This window comes from Pieris napi, chromosome 7 (genome assembly GCF_905475465.1).
Source record: "Pieris napi chromosome 7, ilPieNapi1.2, whole genome shotgun sequence".
NCBI classification, from domain to species: Eukaryota; Metazoa; Arthropoda; class Insecta; order Lepidoptera; family Pieridae; genus Pieris; species Pieris napi.
The window spans coordinates 9,948,218-9,965,632 of NC_062240.1; the positions used below are offsets into that span (position 1 = coordinate 9,948,218).

Genomic DNA, 17,415 nt, shown 5'->3' on the forward strand with positions numbered 1-17,415 from the left:
ACTCTAAAATAAAACTGGAGGTACTGGAGCTGAATTTGCCAGCTAACTTAATATATTTTATTCCAAATTTATTGGAGTAGACAATAGTGACAACCTGGTTCTGTTAAGTGTAGTTCTAAACTTTGCAGGTCGACCCTTGTCTCTGAAACAGCTACGACGCGTGTGACGTTCGTCTCGATAATACACAAAGTGTCCTTTTTCATTCCTTTAGGCGAAAACATGCGCACTGGAACTTTGGTCATTTAGTTTAATATCTCTAAGTCTTAAGAGAAGCTCTGAGTTTTCTACAAACACTTCCTATTTATTTTAATCGTTAACAAATAAGGTGCTCTCATAACCAAAACAGTGTTGTTCAATATTTCAAGTCGATTTCTATGCGAAGGAAAAGTTTTACACATATCACAACATCAACACAAACAACACAAACACTTTACAGAGACATCATCTTTGTTAAGAAAAAAATAACTCAATCCTTATCAAATAAGAAACATTTATATTTTTATTCTTTTCATCAAATTTTATTTTTGTTTTACTTTTGCCAGGAATTTTTACAGTGTAATACAACATGCTATTTAAACTTTTTAGTACATTTTGCGTGTACAATTGAATTTATTTTTAACGGGTTTGTTTATACACAAGTGATTATATATTAGTAAAGGCTTGACAGTCGTGACTTAATTTTAATCTAAAAATATTTATACTATTGTTAGATAATTTGACTTTCAGAAAAAATAGAAAAGCGCACAGAAAAAATGGCGGGAAACAGTTTTGTTTTATACTATGTAGAAAATTTTCTACGTATTATCCTTTTGAATCGCTGTTGGGGTAACCATTTGTCGAAACATTAATTTAAAATCTGTTGCGTAGTTTAAAGACTAAACTTTGTCATCTAATAAAATAATTAATAATCTGTAATCTGCGGAAAATAATGCTTAGTATTTTGCAATGTAGACCTTTAAAAGTAAATAAAAATATCCTAATTACTAAAGTTATTGTAACGCTTAGTAAACACAACCCTTCATGATTTTCCTCTGGAACAATAATTATTTAGGACCATGCTAAAATAATTTCTAAATCTTTAGATATGCAAATGTTACGAGAGAGTTAAATGTTTACAACTTTAAATAAACAGTACGAACGACTTTTTTCAATATAAATTAATTAAGAATGTACTATACAATTTCACACAAAAGCTTAATTATCCATAATTGTCTTTAGTTTCGTACACTTCTTTATCAAATGCCATAAGTTGGTGCCATAAGATGATGACACGAAAAAATGGCGCTAAAGATAGCGCCATAAGTGACAATTTGAATGTCATTGACTACAGAAGTCTAAGAAAAAGATAAAAAGGGCGCGCTTTCTTGCGCAATTTTAAATAATACTCCTAGTATTAATAAAAACTTCTCTGTTACTCTGTAAGAAAACTTAAATATTATTTTTACGATTGGTTTTAATATTGCATTTCACCATTTTTTAAATCACGATTATGTTAGATATAACTATTTATAGCAACAAGCATTAGCAATGCCAGAGAGGCTTACCAATGAAGCATGATATTTTAATAGGCGCGTATTTTATCGGCACAGTTACATTTATACGTTTTTTTTATTTCAAACCAACAAAATGTTTGTGTTAAAGCAATAATTACATTCATTATATAATGAAAAATGAACAATTTAATAAAGGAAAAGGTAGTTGTTTGGGGGAGGGGAGAAATAACAACATATTCTACTCAATCTTAGAAAATCGTCTTTGGCAACCTAGTTGATTTATGATTATTTATATACGCAAAATAAATCACGCACAAACAGCTTCGATAATTTAATGATATATATATGAAGTTGATCTAACTAAAAATGTAAGTACTTTTTTTCTTGTCTTATGAAAAATAAAGATTAGGTACAGACCGTGTTATAAAGACAATTATATTATGTTTTAAATATTAGTATTTATTAAATATGTTGCCTATTTATTCACTATGTAACCTTAGGAAGTTTGCGTTCTAACGTTCTTGAGTGTAGTCTGTATACTTATAATCGTGTAAATTAATACGCGTGATTACTTCACGCGTATTATGGCAATTTTTACATTCATTTTTGATGACTTCATTAAAATGTCCGATGAAAATGGTCGGCAAAAACGAAAGGAATTTGTTTTTGGTAATGCTATTTTTACTAGGATACTAAATACATTATCCATGTTAACGTAAAATTGTAAATACCGTTAGATTGTAATCTATCTCGCGAGATTATAAACTGTCGAAAGATTGTAAACTCAACGTACTGCTTACAATTTAACGTATTATTATTAGGTAGATTATCTATCTATATATATATTAATCTATCTAAGTGAAATTTCATTAATATTTCAATTTTAATTTCTGTTTGAAGAGAAAATATTGTTACGTTTCTGATTTTTTTATGTTGATATATTTTTTTTTCATCATGTGATGTCCGAATTATTGATTACCTACTAAGTAATAAATACTAATTTTTCAAGTGCATTTATTTTATTTGACCGATACCCTTGTTTCATTCCTAACAATATGGACATATAACGGTCTACTATAAAGCCGACCAATCATCGCGCGAGGTGCGTACCGTTTCACAATTTGACGATTTCACTTCGATAGATTATAATCTACCGAATAATAATACGCTAAAATGTAAGCAGTACGTTGAGTTCACAATTTTTCGACAGTTTACAGTCTCGCGAGATAGATTACAATCTAACGGTTTTTACAATTTTACGTTGACATATCTTAATATATATAAATTACGTGTCACGTTGTTTGTCCGCTATGGACTCCTAAACTACCGAACCGATATCAATCAAATTTTTTACCTGTGCAGTTTGATCTAACTTAAAAGATAGGTTAGCTTACATCTCAAATTATACCCGCAATATTTTATTGCAAAATATTTGTTTATTTTTTGATAGTCACAATTCTAACAGATGGCGCTGTGTTTCAACGTTTCAAATAAGCTACAATTTAATGGCATCACCACCAAAAAAGCATGGTGGTCCCCATGACTGGTGTTCTCCTAACGTTTCCCTTAAATAGTTTACTACTATGTAATATAACTAAAACCTTAGCCACAGCAACGCTTGGCCGGTCTGCTAGTACCTACATATATAAATATCAAACGAAAGCTATTTTTTCTATTTGTCGATTTAAACATTGTTATGTATTTAGTGTAAATAGCTCAAATGTAGCTAAATGTATATTACAATAGTGTATCTAATTAGACTGGAGAGCAAAAGCGTTTTACGAATGTTTCACTGTTTAAACATAATTACGGACGACATAGAAGCCGCACGTTATGACGAATGTCTAGAACATTGTTTGCCTCACCTTTTTTGTGCCGCACCTACAGTACCGAAAATTCTTATGCCCCCTTATGTACATAATTATTAATTTAAAAAATTGATAGGTTTATGAAGAAATTTTCTCTAAATTTTCACTAGGAAATTTTCAACGAACCAACAAGTAAATTTTCAAAACATAAAGAAAAACTGAAATTCAAATACCAAATAATTTTATTAAGGGGTTTTCTATATTAATGTAGTGAGGTCCTTGCTGTTGATGCTTCCTGCATTTGTTTTTAAATATAAACGGGGGCAAACGAGCTTGCGGGACGTCCAAAAAGGGCAGTCATCGCAGCCCATAGACACCCATTTTTAGTGGGTGCGTTTCCGGCCTTTTAGGAGGAGATTCCACAGTTCGCTAGGGCCCCACTTAACACTTAAATTGCGCCCCACGTTGGGTTACACTGGTTCAGAACGTAATTATTACCACTCTTTTCGCGAAAACATTATGACGTTGGTGAAACATATTATTACCATTCTCTATTTGTTTTTAAACAGTTTTTATGGTTGTTGCTATCTATTTCAATAATTACTTAAACGTGAATTACTAACATTGTTCCAAAATTAATTTCCGTAGAATAAAGACATCCTCGTGTTTTTTATGATAAAATGGTTAGCGAAAACTCTGAAAAAAATTACAGTTATATTGCCCAAGGAAGTCAAAACTGACATAACATTAAAACACTCGTAATAGCTTTACGAGTGTTCCCCGGGGCAAGCGATACGTAACATATGTCCTATAAAGTCTTTTTGTAAAAGAGTTTATGTGGAACGTGCACGTTCGTTAGAATATATTTTTACCTAAGACGTCCAATTCTGATTTGTCTCAAACTATTTTCTTTAACAGTTAAATCAAGTCACGTGCGGATTAATCAAGAATGACAAGTTTATGTATTCAGGGGAGGTTGTAGCCACTAACGAGGTGACGCGTTTACAAACCCCTAACATCTCTTGATTACACAAGTCAACAAAAAATATATCTTTCTTTGAGTCTGTTATTTAGTGAATATTTTCTGATTGTATACATCGAAAAAGAAGCAGAAACTCTATTTATAATAAATAAAGTTTGCTTTTGTACCTTTACACAATGTAAAACGAATATTATAGTGTTTTAGCAGTTTTTTTAGGAGCCGTTGCATAGAAGATACAGGAGAGGGGCAGGGGAGGATGTAGGTGTGTAGCGGGAGTGACAAACTGTTAAAGGCAGTTCTGCTTCACAATGGAAATAAATTTCCATCTCTTTCCCTTGCTCATTCTGTAATGCTTAAAGAAAATTACGAGAGCGTTAAAATGTTGCTACAAGTTTTAAAATATGAAGAGTACGTTTAAGTTTGCCAGTGATAGGAGATTTCAAAATGGTTGGATTTCTGATGGGAATGCAAGGCGGGTACACTAAATATCCGTGTTACATTTGTTTATGGGACAGTAGAGCCGATGCACTTCACTACCAGCAGCACTCATGGCCACAACGGAGCGAGTTTCAAATAGGACAACATAATGTCAAAAATGAACCGATTGTGAAGCCCGATCATATTTTAATGCCTCCATTGCACATTAAATTAGGTCTTATGAAGCAGTTCGTAAAGGCTCTGCGTCAAGACTCTGAGGCCTTTCAATATTTAAAATAATTTTTTCCCGAAATTGTCAGAGGCTAAAATTAAAGCTGGTATTTTCATTGGTCCACAAATAAAGAAAATAATGGCCAGTGAACAATTCCTACAGCTCCTCAGTACCCACGAAAAACAAGCGTGGCTCAGCCTTAAAGCAGTGATAAATGGCTTTCTTGGCAACAGAAGGGCAGAGAATTACACGGAGCTTATTACTGATATGCTTCACAACTTCAAAGTTATGGGTTGCAGAATGTCATTGAAAGTCCACATGATACATGCTCATTTGGATAACTTTAAAGACAACTTAGGTGCATATTCGGAAGAGCAAGGGGAACGTTTCCACCAAGATGTGATAAACTTTGAAAAGCGTTATCAAGGACAATATAATGATGGGTGACTACATTTGGGGGCTCATACGAAAAAGTTCCAACTTACACAGAAGAAATACCAAGTCTGTTCATTTTTAAAGTCTTATTTGTATTATTTTTTATATATGCCGTCTTGTATAATTAAAGTCAATAAAAAAATGTGAATTCAAAACTGTTTTCCTTTTACATGTAATAATTGAAATGAAAAAATAGAGCTCTTTCATAAAAAATAAATTTCGTTGTAGTAACTACAAAAGCAAACTTTAATAGATAAAAATATTTTTTCTTTAATTAGTTAGGCATAAGTAATCAAAATCAGAGGTACAGAACGCAGACTCAAAATTCGTGTTGACCCGTGTTATCTTAGATTTAGAAGATTTTCCTGTGTATGTACGAGTACATTATATATAGTGAAACAGGACATATTGAACATGATTATGGACCAACTGTAACCTTGCGCTAACCTAACGCAAATCTCTGGTTCTAATCTATTTATTTATTTTATTCCTTTTGCACAAGAGTTAAATTATAATATTAACAATTCACAAAAAGCAACGGGCGGACTTATCGCTACAAAGCGAACTCTTCCGGTCAACCTGAATGAAAGAGAAAAGTAAAAGGTGCAAATTTGGAAAACTTAATCTTAATATTAATTAAGACCAGTGACCAGTGACCAGTGAACCATTGTAAAGATGACATGATTATTAAAAGAAGCCAAAAAATAGAGGCCCATACCCTGAAGTATATCCCTAGATACCCGAATATACTACTCTGTGTTAGTCAGTAATCGAGATGTTTTGTCTTAGTTGTGTTTGTCTTATATAAATATATTAAAAACAGATTAATTATCCTTTATAAAATCTGTAGAACAAATATTGATAGGACAACATTTATGCTGTTTCAAATCAAAATTTTAATTGGTTTTGCGTCTATAAACTCAATATAAATAATAATCCTATATTCAAATAGTTTTAAACGGCTTCGAATATTATTAATATAAATTAATTGGATTCACCTTTTCAGAACAGTCTAAAGTTGAAAAACGTGACATGACACGGTCTAACAAACGATTTTCTAACTTAAATTAATATGACTGAAACCTTATTCTGCCTGAATTAATATGGCATATTTTCTTTTGTAAGCAAACAAGTGAACATCAATTTACGTAATTTAACTTATCTTTTAAAATTGTAATGACTGTAGCAAGTTTTGCCGTAAGAAGAATACAAATGGCATTGCAAATCTTTTTTATCTAGACATTTCAAGCTCACAACCTCGACACCTACGCATATATATTAAAGTCATAATCAAAGATGATCGTATTATGATAATAAAAACTATTTATCATCGGCAGAAACTTGTTCCTGGAGGCCAAAGCATGTTGAATCGAATACTTTTAAGCGATCATCTCGCACACCATTTGAAGCGTCTGTTCCGAAATGAGGTACACTATTTGTTTTTTGTTGACGTTATTTATAACCACTACTATTTGTTACGAACCAGACGATGATAACGAAGAGTTTGATGTATTTTACGAAGAATTAGAGAGAGAAGAACAAAGTAAAAAGCCAATAATATACGATTTAAAGGACGCGAAAAATTTATTTGAGAAATACATTAAGGATTTTAATAAATCGTATAATGATGCTAAGGAATACAAGGAACATTACAAAAACTTCGTTGATAATCTCAAATATATAAATGAAGTGAACTCGTCGGGAAGATCGTCTATAGCGGGACTTAATTCGTTATCCGACAGTAATGCGGAGGAAGAAGTTGAAGGATTTATGTAAAAGGTTAGTGTTTATGACTTTCAAAAATTTATTGTTTTGTTCCTAAAGATTTTGCAGTCAATACCTCATCTAACTGCAATTATTTATAAGTTCTTAAAACAATATGCATACATAAATAATTCAAGAAAATATGACGCTATAAATGGTACATAATGGATAATTTTTATGTTCTAATGTCTAGGCATTAGAACATAAAAATTATCAAGGAACATAAATATACGCAAAAGAAAACGCAAATTTAAAATAATTAAAAACTTAAACCTAATCAAGCTGATTTTATGTTTATTACGTATCCGTGAAACGTATCTTAATTTAATTAATATTAGTTACATGGAAGAGAAGTACGCAACGCTTTTCGAACAATAAAATGATATTGTGGTAGTAAATGCATGGCTCCTTGTTTTTGGTTAGAAAAAAGTTCGTCTACTAGATAATAAATATAGTTAAAAAAAAACTATAAAACACGCTTTTAAAGCACATCCAACTAAAAAGTGAAAAATAATTCCTAATTAAGGCTGAAAATGGTAATGCTTTAAAAGCGTGTTTTATAGTTTTTTTAAACTATATTTATTATCTAGTAGATGAACCTTTTTTTTAACCATTTTTTTTTCCACTTTTTAGTCCTAGCAGCAATACGTGTTGTCTCAATTTAATCGTATTGCTTTGTGGACTTAAAAAAAATGTCATTGTTTTTTTCGAGATAAACCTATGAAATTATTATATTGTCGCTGATTCTTTATAAGTGTACAAAGTTTGAATTAAATCTGTCCGTTTAAAGTGGGTCAAAATCGAGTCCGAAGGAGTCGGTTACATACATACATACATACATACATACATATACATAGATACAGGTGAAGCTAATATAAAGCGTGTAAAAATTATATAAAAAGATGCAAAATGGACTTTACATTTTTGTTTTCTAATCTCATTAAAACTAAATCGATTTTATTCTATAAATTATACAGACTTAAAGTTTCACTTTGTTGCTTCATCCGATGATGTAACAAAGCTGTGACCTTTTGAATTTTATAAAAGGTCAAACATTTATGAGTTAAGATAGGTTATTGCGCCGTTGATTTTTAACAGTTGACAGTTGGCACTGACAATTGTCAGGCTTAAATTGATTAAGGTTCGTTCGAAAATCGTTAATTATAAAACTACTAGCTGTTCCCTGCCAAGTTTCGCTGTGGCACATTGTGATTGAATGGTTGAGAAATGAGAAACAAAACAAAGAAAACGTTTCATATAATTTTAATTTTGCAATACTTGTGGAATATAAATGAAAAAATAAAATAATAAAAAAGAAAAATGATAAAAAAATTGATAAAAACAATCCTTGATGCGAATTGAAGCGTACACAAACCAACATAATATTTTTTAACATACGAAAGTAATGTTTTTAATCGAAGTTATAAATCTCTTTAGTGTTAAACGCATGTCACGGTCAGCTTCTAGCTGAGCGTAGAGCGTCTTGCACACTAACTTTTTGTTTATTTTTTCAGCAATACTCTCTGGGATGAAGAAAATATACGTAAAACCAAGAATAAACTTGAAATGATCTGTACTGGACAAAACTATAAACGAAATTAAACTATATTGATCATACTGACTTCTATTTACGCGAAATATAAAAAATTAAAAATACTCACTATTTCAGCAATTTTAAAATAAAGCACCCGAAACGACGTCGAGATTACTCGGCGGTCACTTCTATAATTTTAATTCCAGATTAACATTTTTTTTTAAATAAAATTTGTAATAATTAATCTTGTTTTAATTGTGTATACTTTTGTAAAACATTTCACGAATTAAGTATAATCGGAGACTTTATATTGTATGTAATTACGTATAGGACTGTCGCAACGGCGGTGGGCAGGCACCATAGCGCCCATGGATAAGAACCGATGGGCCCGCAGGCTCCTTAAACGGAGACCTTGTTCTACCAAAGACCATTCGGCTGCCCATCGAGTAGGTGGACGGACGCCAGTGCAAGGCACACTAGAGGAAAAAAATGTAAATGAAGGAGGTCGTCCAGAAATGGACTAAAAAAAGAGGATTATGATGATGGTGTAATCTTCTTATTATATATATAAATAACGTGTCACGTTGTTTGTCCGCTATAGACTCCTTAACTACCGAACCGATTTCATTCAAATTTGCACACTGTGTGCAGTTTGATCTAACTTAAAAGATAGGATAGCTTACATCTCAATTTATACCCGCAATATTATTTTATTGCAAAATATTTGTTTATTATTTGATAGTCACAATTCTAACAGATGGCGCTGTGTTGAAAGTACCATCGTTTCACATAATTTACAATTTAATGGCATTACCACCAAAAAAGCATGGTGGTCCCCATGACTGGTGTTCTCCTACCGTTTCCCTTGAATAGGTTACTACTATGTAATATATCTAAAACCTTAGCCACAGCAACGCTTGGCCGGTCTGCTAGTTTATAATTATTTGTCAATCCTATAGTAGTTAATATCCTGTTATCCATAGAGAGACATGGGGCAGGGACATTTTGTGCTTATTTTATTTTCATTAACCTTTTTGAAACTCTAAACGGCCTACACGCGCAGCATTATCAACAAAGCTACAAAAGATATTTATGAACTTTCCCGAAGAAAATTTAATTTTTCGTTCGATCATAAACTGTTCGCTCCGATAACGTTGAGGGATCGTGGCGCGGGATACAATTGATGGGCCGAGTACGTGCTGTGCCTCTTGACGCTTTACGGATAATGATAAAATGATTTGTAATAGTTCAACTAACACGGCGGTCTTATATCGATAAAATCTGGGAGAATCGCACGATTCAGTAGCAATTTTGCAACTGTCACTAGCAAATAGATGTTACGGGGCATAATCGCTTGTTACGAGTAGCTCACACTTTCTGAGCATTCATGTACCTATGTAAAAATGAAATTCAAAGCTATTTTACTGTTCTAATTCGCCTTAGTCTTAACTCTACTAGGTATAGTATTAAATTCTAGAAAGCATCAGTTTGCTTCTTTACAGTGGTTTCAGAATTAATAAACCAACTATAATTAGCATAACAAGAAGTGCATCACATTTTATCAACATGTTGCTATAATATATAAATATAATATAAAATATTCACATAATAAGAACGTACGTGCGTTTATATGTTATAGATTTAAAACTATTATCAATAACACTGTCGTAAAAATCTCCTTTTAATTTCAAATTTCACATTCAATCAATATCCTTCCATTAGTTATAAAATATGCGATTACAATTATTACTATCAAAACATTGGTAATAAGCAGTTGCATAGATTAAAAAAACCGAATGTGTTACGTCATCGATCCTAATCTGTGGTCATAGTCACGTGCGCCAGACAATTTACTGAGAGGCATTTTATCCTGTAAATTGTCTATGGTGTGATTGATGATACGATCATGAATAGACCTAAATCGAATATAAATTTAGCATATATGTATGTCGCACATATAAAACCGTCTTCGGTATAAGGTGTTTCAGTTTTATTTTAATATTTATAAAAGTTATGTAAGTCATTAGGGTTTAACCAAATTGTATATTTTGTTTAATTTTAATATGAATTTGCAGGAACGATCTTTATTTAAAAACAAAAATATTTAACATTTTCTTCCTTGTGTTTTAAATGCATTGTACCTAATTTACTTTCTTATGTGCCTAGTGAAGTGCGCTGTAAACAGGTGCCTCATCACAGTAATTTTGTGATGGTGGAGCAAAAGCTGAGAGCATCTCCCTCAAAGGAGTGTGCTAAACTTTAGTGCACATACTTCTATTTATGCCACCATACATACTTACTAGTGGAATAAATGTCTGGTTTTAAAATTATAAATATATCGCCGGGAATCAAACTTGGACATGAACGTCACGGCGTCACCATAGCCAATAGATACAATAATTTATCCGATACTTCTCTCAATCTGTACTAAGTATTGTGTGTATTTCACGGCCCTTTGTTTTTCACACCCATTTATAAGTAAATTGGAACAATACAAAGGCTCTTAAATTAAATCAAATGATGGTCCCTTCACGGTTATCACCAAAAGGATAGACCTAAAACGGAAAGCTGTATTTGATTATGTGGCGATTTACGAATTGGTGATTAAAGCTCTATGTACCTTGTCACATATTAATATATTTAGTAAATGGTACACAAACTTCACAACAAAGGGGAACACAGAATATTTTAATTAAATCAACAACGTTTGGGTGTGCCACAGAAATAATAGGCATAGATAAAGATAGGATATAAAGACATGGCGCGAAATGCAATACAGTTTTGACGTATGGCACTCGGGCTTTGGGCAAAGTCCCGTTTTTTAATCATAGACAAAGTGTGTAATTTTATATACTCCTAATTGGTTTGATAAATAAAGGCTGGTAAAAAAAAGGTAAAAAGATATCTGTGTCTGAAGAAAATTATTACTATTTCTTCTGTACATATATTTTTTTTATTTCATCAGAATCAATTTCAGAACTCATGGTTCGGCCGTATGCTTTTTTTAGCCGGAAAGAAGGATCATAATTTTCTCTATGTTAAATTTAATATAAATTTGTGACCCATGTGGAATGCAATTATTCCCTGGATACGTTGATACCCAAAAGCAAGATCCTTATACTCATTATAAATTGCTATTCGTCATAAATTTATACGGTCCAGTGTATAATTTAAAAAAAACATAGGAAATTTATTTTTAACACAAATATCCAATACTCTAACTTAACTAACTCAAACGTAAAACTTTGTTTCATTTATTTTCCCAATATCCATACAATATATAAGTATTTAAGTATTACAAAATGGCTGAATATAATTTGGCAAAGCCCTAGTGGACTTTACAGCTAACATTACAGTAAGACTAGCCGTAATCTACAGTTTCAGCTTAGCAATTCCTACTGCGGGTAATAGGGTTATCCCTGACACTATAAATATTATTATTATTATTGAGGTCAAAATGATCAAATTTTATACAAGAAACATCGTCAGCACGCTGTAACATCAAATAGAGACAGCTATCCCGGCGAATCTTACGATTTCCTGTCACATACAAAATCTATAAAGTGTAAACGCCGATTTACATTATCTTAGTGTTTAGGAGAGTGCTTTAGGATAGTACTTTAGTTGAAACATGTAAACGCTACTTGCTTTAGTAAACGCTACGCTAAAGAACTTGCCTTTCAAGTTGTACTAAAGCACTCTCCTAAACACTAAGATAATGTAAATCGGCCTTAATGGTTTAATGGCGCCGCATGCTTGATTGACATTACCCTTCCATTCTCGTTTATTCAGTTTGTGTATTAAACGTTATGTTTTGTCCATATCAAATCTTATCATTAGGTATTTCTCCACGGTTAACATTATGATAAGCGTGCAATTTCGATAGTAAAACGCGCACATTAGGTACCTATACAAATTCACTGTAATAATTCATATGCTATAACCAAATTATTTACAATTAATCTGTGATGAAAAATGGACTTGGTGGACATGTTATATAGAGACCTTTCGCTGAGTCTTTGTCGCAAATTTAAATTATTTTCTTTTGCATTGTTATTTTTCTACACAATTATGTATTTACATTGTATATTTGCCTTGGGTTGCGAATTTGTGGGGCTCTGGGCATTACTACTTAGTTAATTTTGTGTAACGGTGCGCGCGCATCGTAAAATTTCACTCTCATCAATTTTTCATAACGCGCCTAAAGAAGTATAACTTCAAAAATAGGACAATAAAATATTTGATCTATTTAATATGACATAGTGTTTGTGTATACAGCATTATTATTATTATTAAAGCTTTATTAATCAATACAAAAATTGGTTAGTTTACATTCCTTAATATTAGTACAATTTGTTGTGTTAGTATTAGTTTAAAAAAAAAAATTAAGTTAGATTCCTTTTTTTCTTTTTTGGAGGTCTAGTTTGATTTGGCACCTTTCAGAGTAAAAGCCTCCTCCATATTCTTCCATTTCTCTTTGTCTTGAGCAACATTCATCCAGTTTTTTCCCGCTAGTTCTATATTGTCATCTGTCCATCTTTTCTTTTGTCGTCCTATGCATCTCTTTCCAGTAGGTCCAGTCCATTTTGTTATATCTAGTGTCCATCTTTTATGCCGCGCTCTAGCAATATGACCTGCCCATTATACAGCATTATACTGTACAACATTATTGCAGAAGAATTTGACAGATGTGTAGTTATGTTAGGTATATAAATTATAAAGAAAAAAAAATTTTTTTTTAAATCCATTAGTGCACAGCAATGATACGAACTCATGACCTCCGGGTGCACACAGGACCACGCCCAAGCCACTTGGCAAACTTCTTTCTTATTCTTTCAACATCTATCATTTTGAATAAGTCTGATATCCCCTTATATCTATTTCGTGTAAATGTATTTCTGCAGGCATACAATCTGTAAAAAGGAGATCCTTTTCTTACTCTTCTTTTTCAATCAAAAATATTTCTGCGATGTTCCTCAACGCATATTACCAAGAAAATCAGCACTAATAAGTAGAGAACTAATATTTAAATGAGACAAACAACGACTAACTTCATAATTCAAGTAGTTTCGAATCCATTTCACTTCAGCTTTCATGGCCTACCAACATTGTCCAAATATTGAGATGAAGCTATACCTGACTGTATTACAAGTTACTATTTATCGCACAATATTATGTACTTTAATATTCTAAAAGCCTAAACTTACTAGAGAAAATTTATGCTTTTAGAATAATGTAAAACATTAAGTTGACAATACAATAATTAAATTTTCCAGACTGAACAATTTACGATTACGATTTATGACTTAGTTACCTTATTTTTCAATAAGCGTATCGATAAAAAATATCAGCATTAAACATTAACGAGTTTTTGTTTTGTCATTAATACCGTAATATTTAAAGGTATATAAACCATAACTTTTAAAGAAATCAGTGCATTCAGTAAATAGTCTTACAATGATTCGCATAATTTGTGTCTTGTTCGTAGCTGCGTTGGTGAGTTCTGCGCCAGAAAAAAAACCACATTACGATATAAACAACGCTCCGGCCTTGTTCGAAAAATTCATCAAAGACTATAACAAACACTACAAAGATGCTGCAGATCGTGTAGAACACTATATAGCGTTTGTAAATAATTTAATAAAAATAAATGAATGGAACAGCCACAATTACCCAGGGTCCACTTTCGACATAAATGGGTTGTCGGATTATACCCCTGAGGAAGAGCACAATATTATGAACGGGTTTAAACATTATCCTTAAACTTCATAGAACGTAAGTATTTTATATTTATATTAATTGATGACTCATTTTAAAGCCCTTAGGGTCGATTCGACCAAACTTCAATTTATACACGAGTAACTATTCCAAGGATAATCTATTCCATGATTTTAATCTCGAGTAAATCCATAGTCGTTTGTCCACGTAATCGATAGTATAATTGCGCTAGGAATAACAATACGCGAATAGCAAGAGAATGGTGAACGAAAATAAAACTCGGCAAATAAATGTTGTTCTACAACGGGACAGTGTAAGAGCATACATCATGTCAACTCGATTTTGCCGTATTATAGTGTGAAAAAGTAGCTTTTAACAGGTGTCAAACGACAACAAAAAGTTTTTATTTCTTGTTTGTTTGAGGCTTTCGTTTAAAAAGGAACTTCTGTTGAGCCCAGTTGAATTTCATTCTAATATTATAGAAAATAAAAAATCTAAAAACAAATAAATAAATAATAAATTGTTTAAACGTTTCATTATACAATGCTAGACTATTAATTTAGTGCGTTGCGTTGACTTGAAATTAAAACACAGAATACATATTTGTGAAATGACAGAAATCAGCTGATTGGACTGACTGACGCCATTAAATTATTCTAGGAAAAGCTGTTATTCCGTGCGAAACGGCGGTATAGTAGAAATTCCCGAATAAGCCCACTATTCTTAGAATATGTAGTTGGTAAAACGTAAAATTGATTTACTCTCGATTAACTGACGATTTATTCTAAGATTAAGATTTACTCTTGTTTGGTCGAATCGACCCTTAGACAAACAGGCAATCTACGACCCAGTTTGCGCGGGAAATGTTAAAAAAATTCCGAGTGATGCTGTCAATGTAATAGCGATTCTATATGATAAGACTCGGAACCTCAAGGAAACTAATTAGAAATTATTATTATATTAAGCCGATTATTATACTATACAACTTTTAAATCAATTTAAACTACACAAAACACTTTTAAATCAATTTTCCTTCAGTTTTATATTTTAACTTTTTGGTTTAATTTCTTTTAATCTCTTCGTGTTTGTTTTGTTTGACTGAAAGTGCTTGTCACATTAAATCTTGTATTTTATTTTTCTTGTACCAATGTATCAGTATGCCAAACGTTGGCAAGAATTTATAAATAAAATAAATAATAAAACATACCTAAGCGTAGCACAAAAAATACTAAACATAATATAGAAAAAAATATGTTTTCTTTTTGATATATACGATTTTTATATAATTGCGTTGTAGTACCATCTATAAATGTTGATAGTATCGACACTAAGTTAAGCAAAGTATTAAACGCTGATTCATTCATTGATTTGCTGGTTAAACAAAGTATTGGTTATTGGTTAAGATAAGTAAAATCACACCGTTATACAAAACGGGCAGCACTTCGGACCCCACAAATTTTAGACCCATATCTGTGCTGCCGGCTTTGAGTAAAATCTTTGAAAAAATCATTCTTGAACAATTATGTTACATTTTAATAATAATAAAATTATGCATAGAAAGCAGTATGGTTTTACAAGAGGTCGCTCCACAGCAGATGCTGGCATTCAATTAATTTCCGAGATTTTAAATGCTTGGGAAAATTCTCATGATGCCATTGGAGTTTTTTGCGACTTATCAAAGGCTTTTGACTGTGTCCATCACGAAATCCTAATCAAGAAACTTCAACACTATGGCATTGGCGAAAAAGCGCTAAATCTTGTGGAATCATACCTTAGCGATAGAATTCAAAAGGTAAATGTAAATGGAGCTATATCACAGGGATCCTCTGTTACTATGGGAGTACCGCAAGGCTCCATACTTGGTCCCTTCTTATTCCTCGTCTATATAAATGTCCTGCCATTTCTTGTAAAGGAGCTTCACGAGATAGTACTGTTTGCTGATGACACTTCGCTTTTATTTAAAGTGAAACGACAAAATCCATCACTTGATAACGTAAACAGTGCCATCTCCAGTGTAGTTCACTGGTTTAATACAAATAATCTTAAGTTAAACGAAAAGAAGACAAAATGTGTTAAATTTGTAACTACAAATGTAAAAAGTAGTCATTCTCAAATAATAATTAAAGACGAGGAAATAGACTTTGTTGATAATGCGGTGTTCTTGGGAATTACTTTAGATAGTAAACTCCAGTGGGGCCGACACATAGAAGGTCTTTCGAATAGGCTAAGTTCCGCAGCGTTCGCAGTGAAAAAGATACGCGATCTTACGGATGAGAACACAGCAAAGCTTGTTTATTTCAGCTATTTTCATAGTATTATGTCATATGGTGTTATTTTGTGGGGTAATGCAGCTGACATTAAATCGATATTTGTATTGCAAAAGCGGGCTATAAGAGCGATCTGTGGGTTGTTCCCACGGGAGTCGGTCCGAAGCAAATTTAAGGAATTACATATTTTAACTCTGGCAAGTCAATACATTTATGAGAATATTTTGTATGTGCGGAAAAATATAGATATCTTTAAAAAGAATAGTAGCTTCCATAATTATAGTACTCGTAATAAAGACAAAATTAGCGCACCAACCAGAAGGCTGCATAAAACGAGTAATTCTTTCCAAGGCAATTGTATACGTTTTTTCAACAAAATCCCTAGTGAGATACAAGCGTTGTCAATAAATAAATTTAAATCGTACATTAAAGTAAAGCTGCTTGCTAAGGCTTATTATAATATAAATGAATATTTAAACGATCCTAGTGCTTGGATATGAGTTGCTCCAGTATGTATTATAGGTAACACGACTGAATCTCTCGGCTGCATTTCCAGACTCTGGGGCGATCGTCAACATCCACGACTGTTTTAATGTAAAGTGGGAACAAACCGTGATCCATGTGGTATCCAATTGTTTCAGTATTATTATTATTTTCTTATGTAGCCAAGTCCACATTTCAAGGATCGTCATGCTCGCTTAAATGTCATTGCTTGTGGCGGCGTCCATGCGTCGGGTTGTCTCTCTCCCTAAAATATGGCGAGGT

The 17,415-nt window shown here is 32.3% G+C and overlaps 1 protein-coding gene and 1 long non-coding RNA gene across 3 annotated transcripts in view; one reads left to right on the forward strand and one right to left on the reverse strand.

Moving 5' to 3' along the window:
* LOC125050921 overlaps window positions 1–17,415 on the reverse strand; it is a 49,177-nt gene that overhangs the window by 9,915 nt on the left and 21,847 nt on the right. The window contains exon 1 of one of the 2 annotated variants that reach the window (XM_047651007.1): window positions 95–258. The exons of the other annotated variant lie outside the window; for it this stretch is intronic. The gene's annotated coding sequence lies outside the window, so the exon portion shown is untranslated. Of the gene's footprint in view, window positions 1–94; window positions 259–17,415 lie in introns of those variants that run through there. 2 annotated transcript variants of the gene reach the window in all.
* Window positions 6,125–8,746, forward strand: LOC125050922. The gene is made up of 2 exons (XR_007117223.1): window positions 6,125–7,146; window positions 8,646–8,746. It is a non-coding gene; the product is annotated as an uncharacterized LOC125050922 (long non-coding RNA).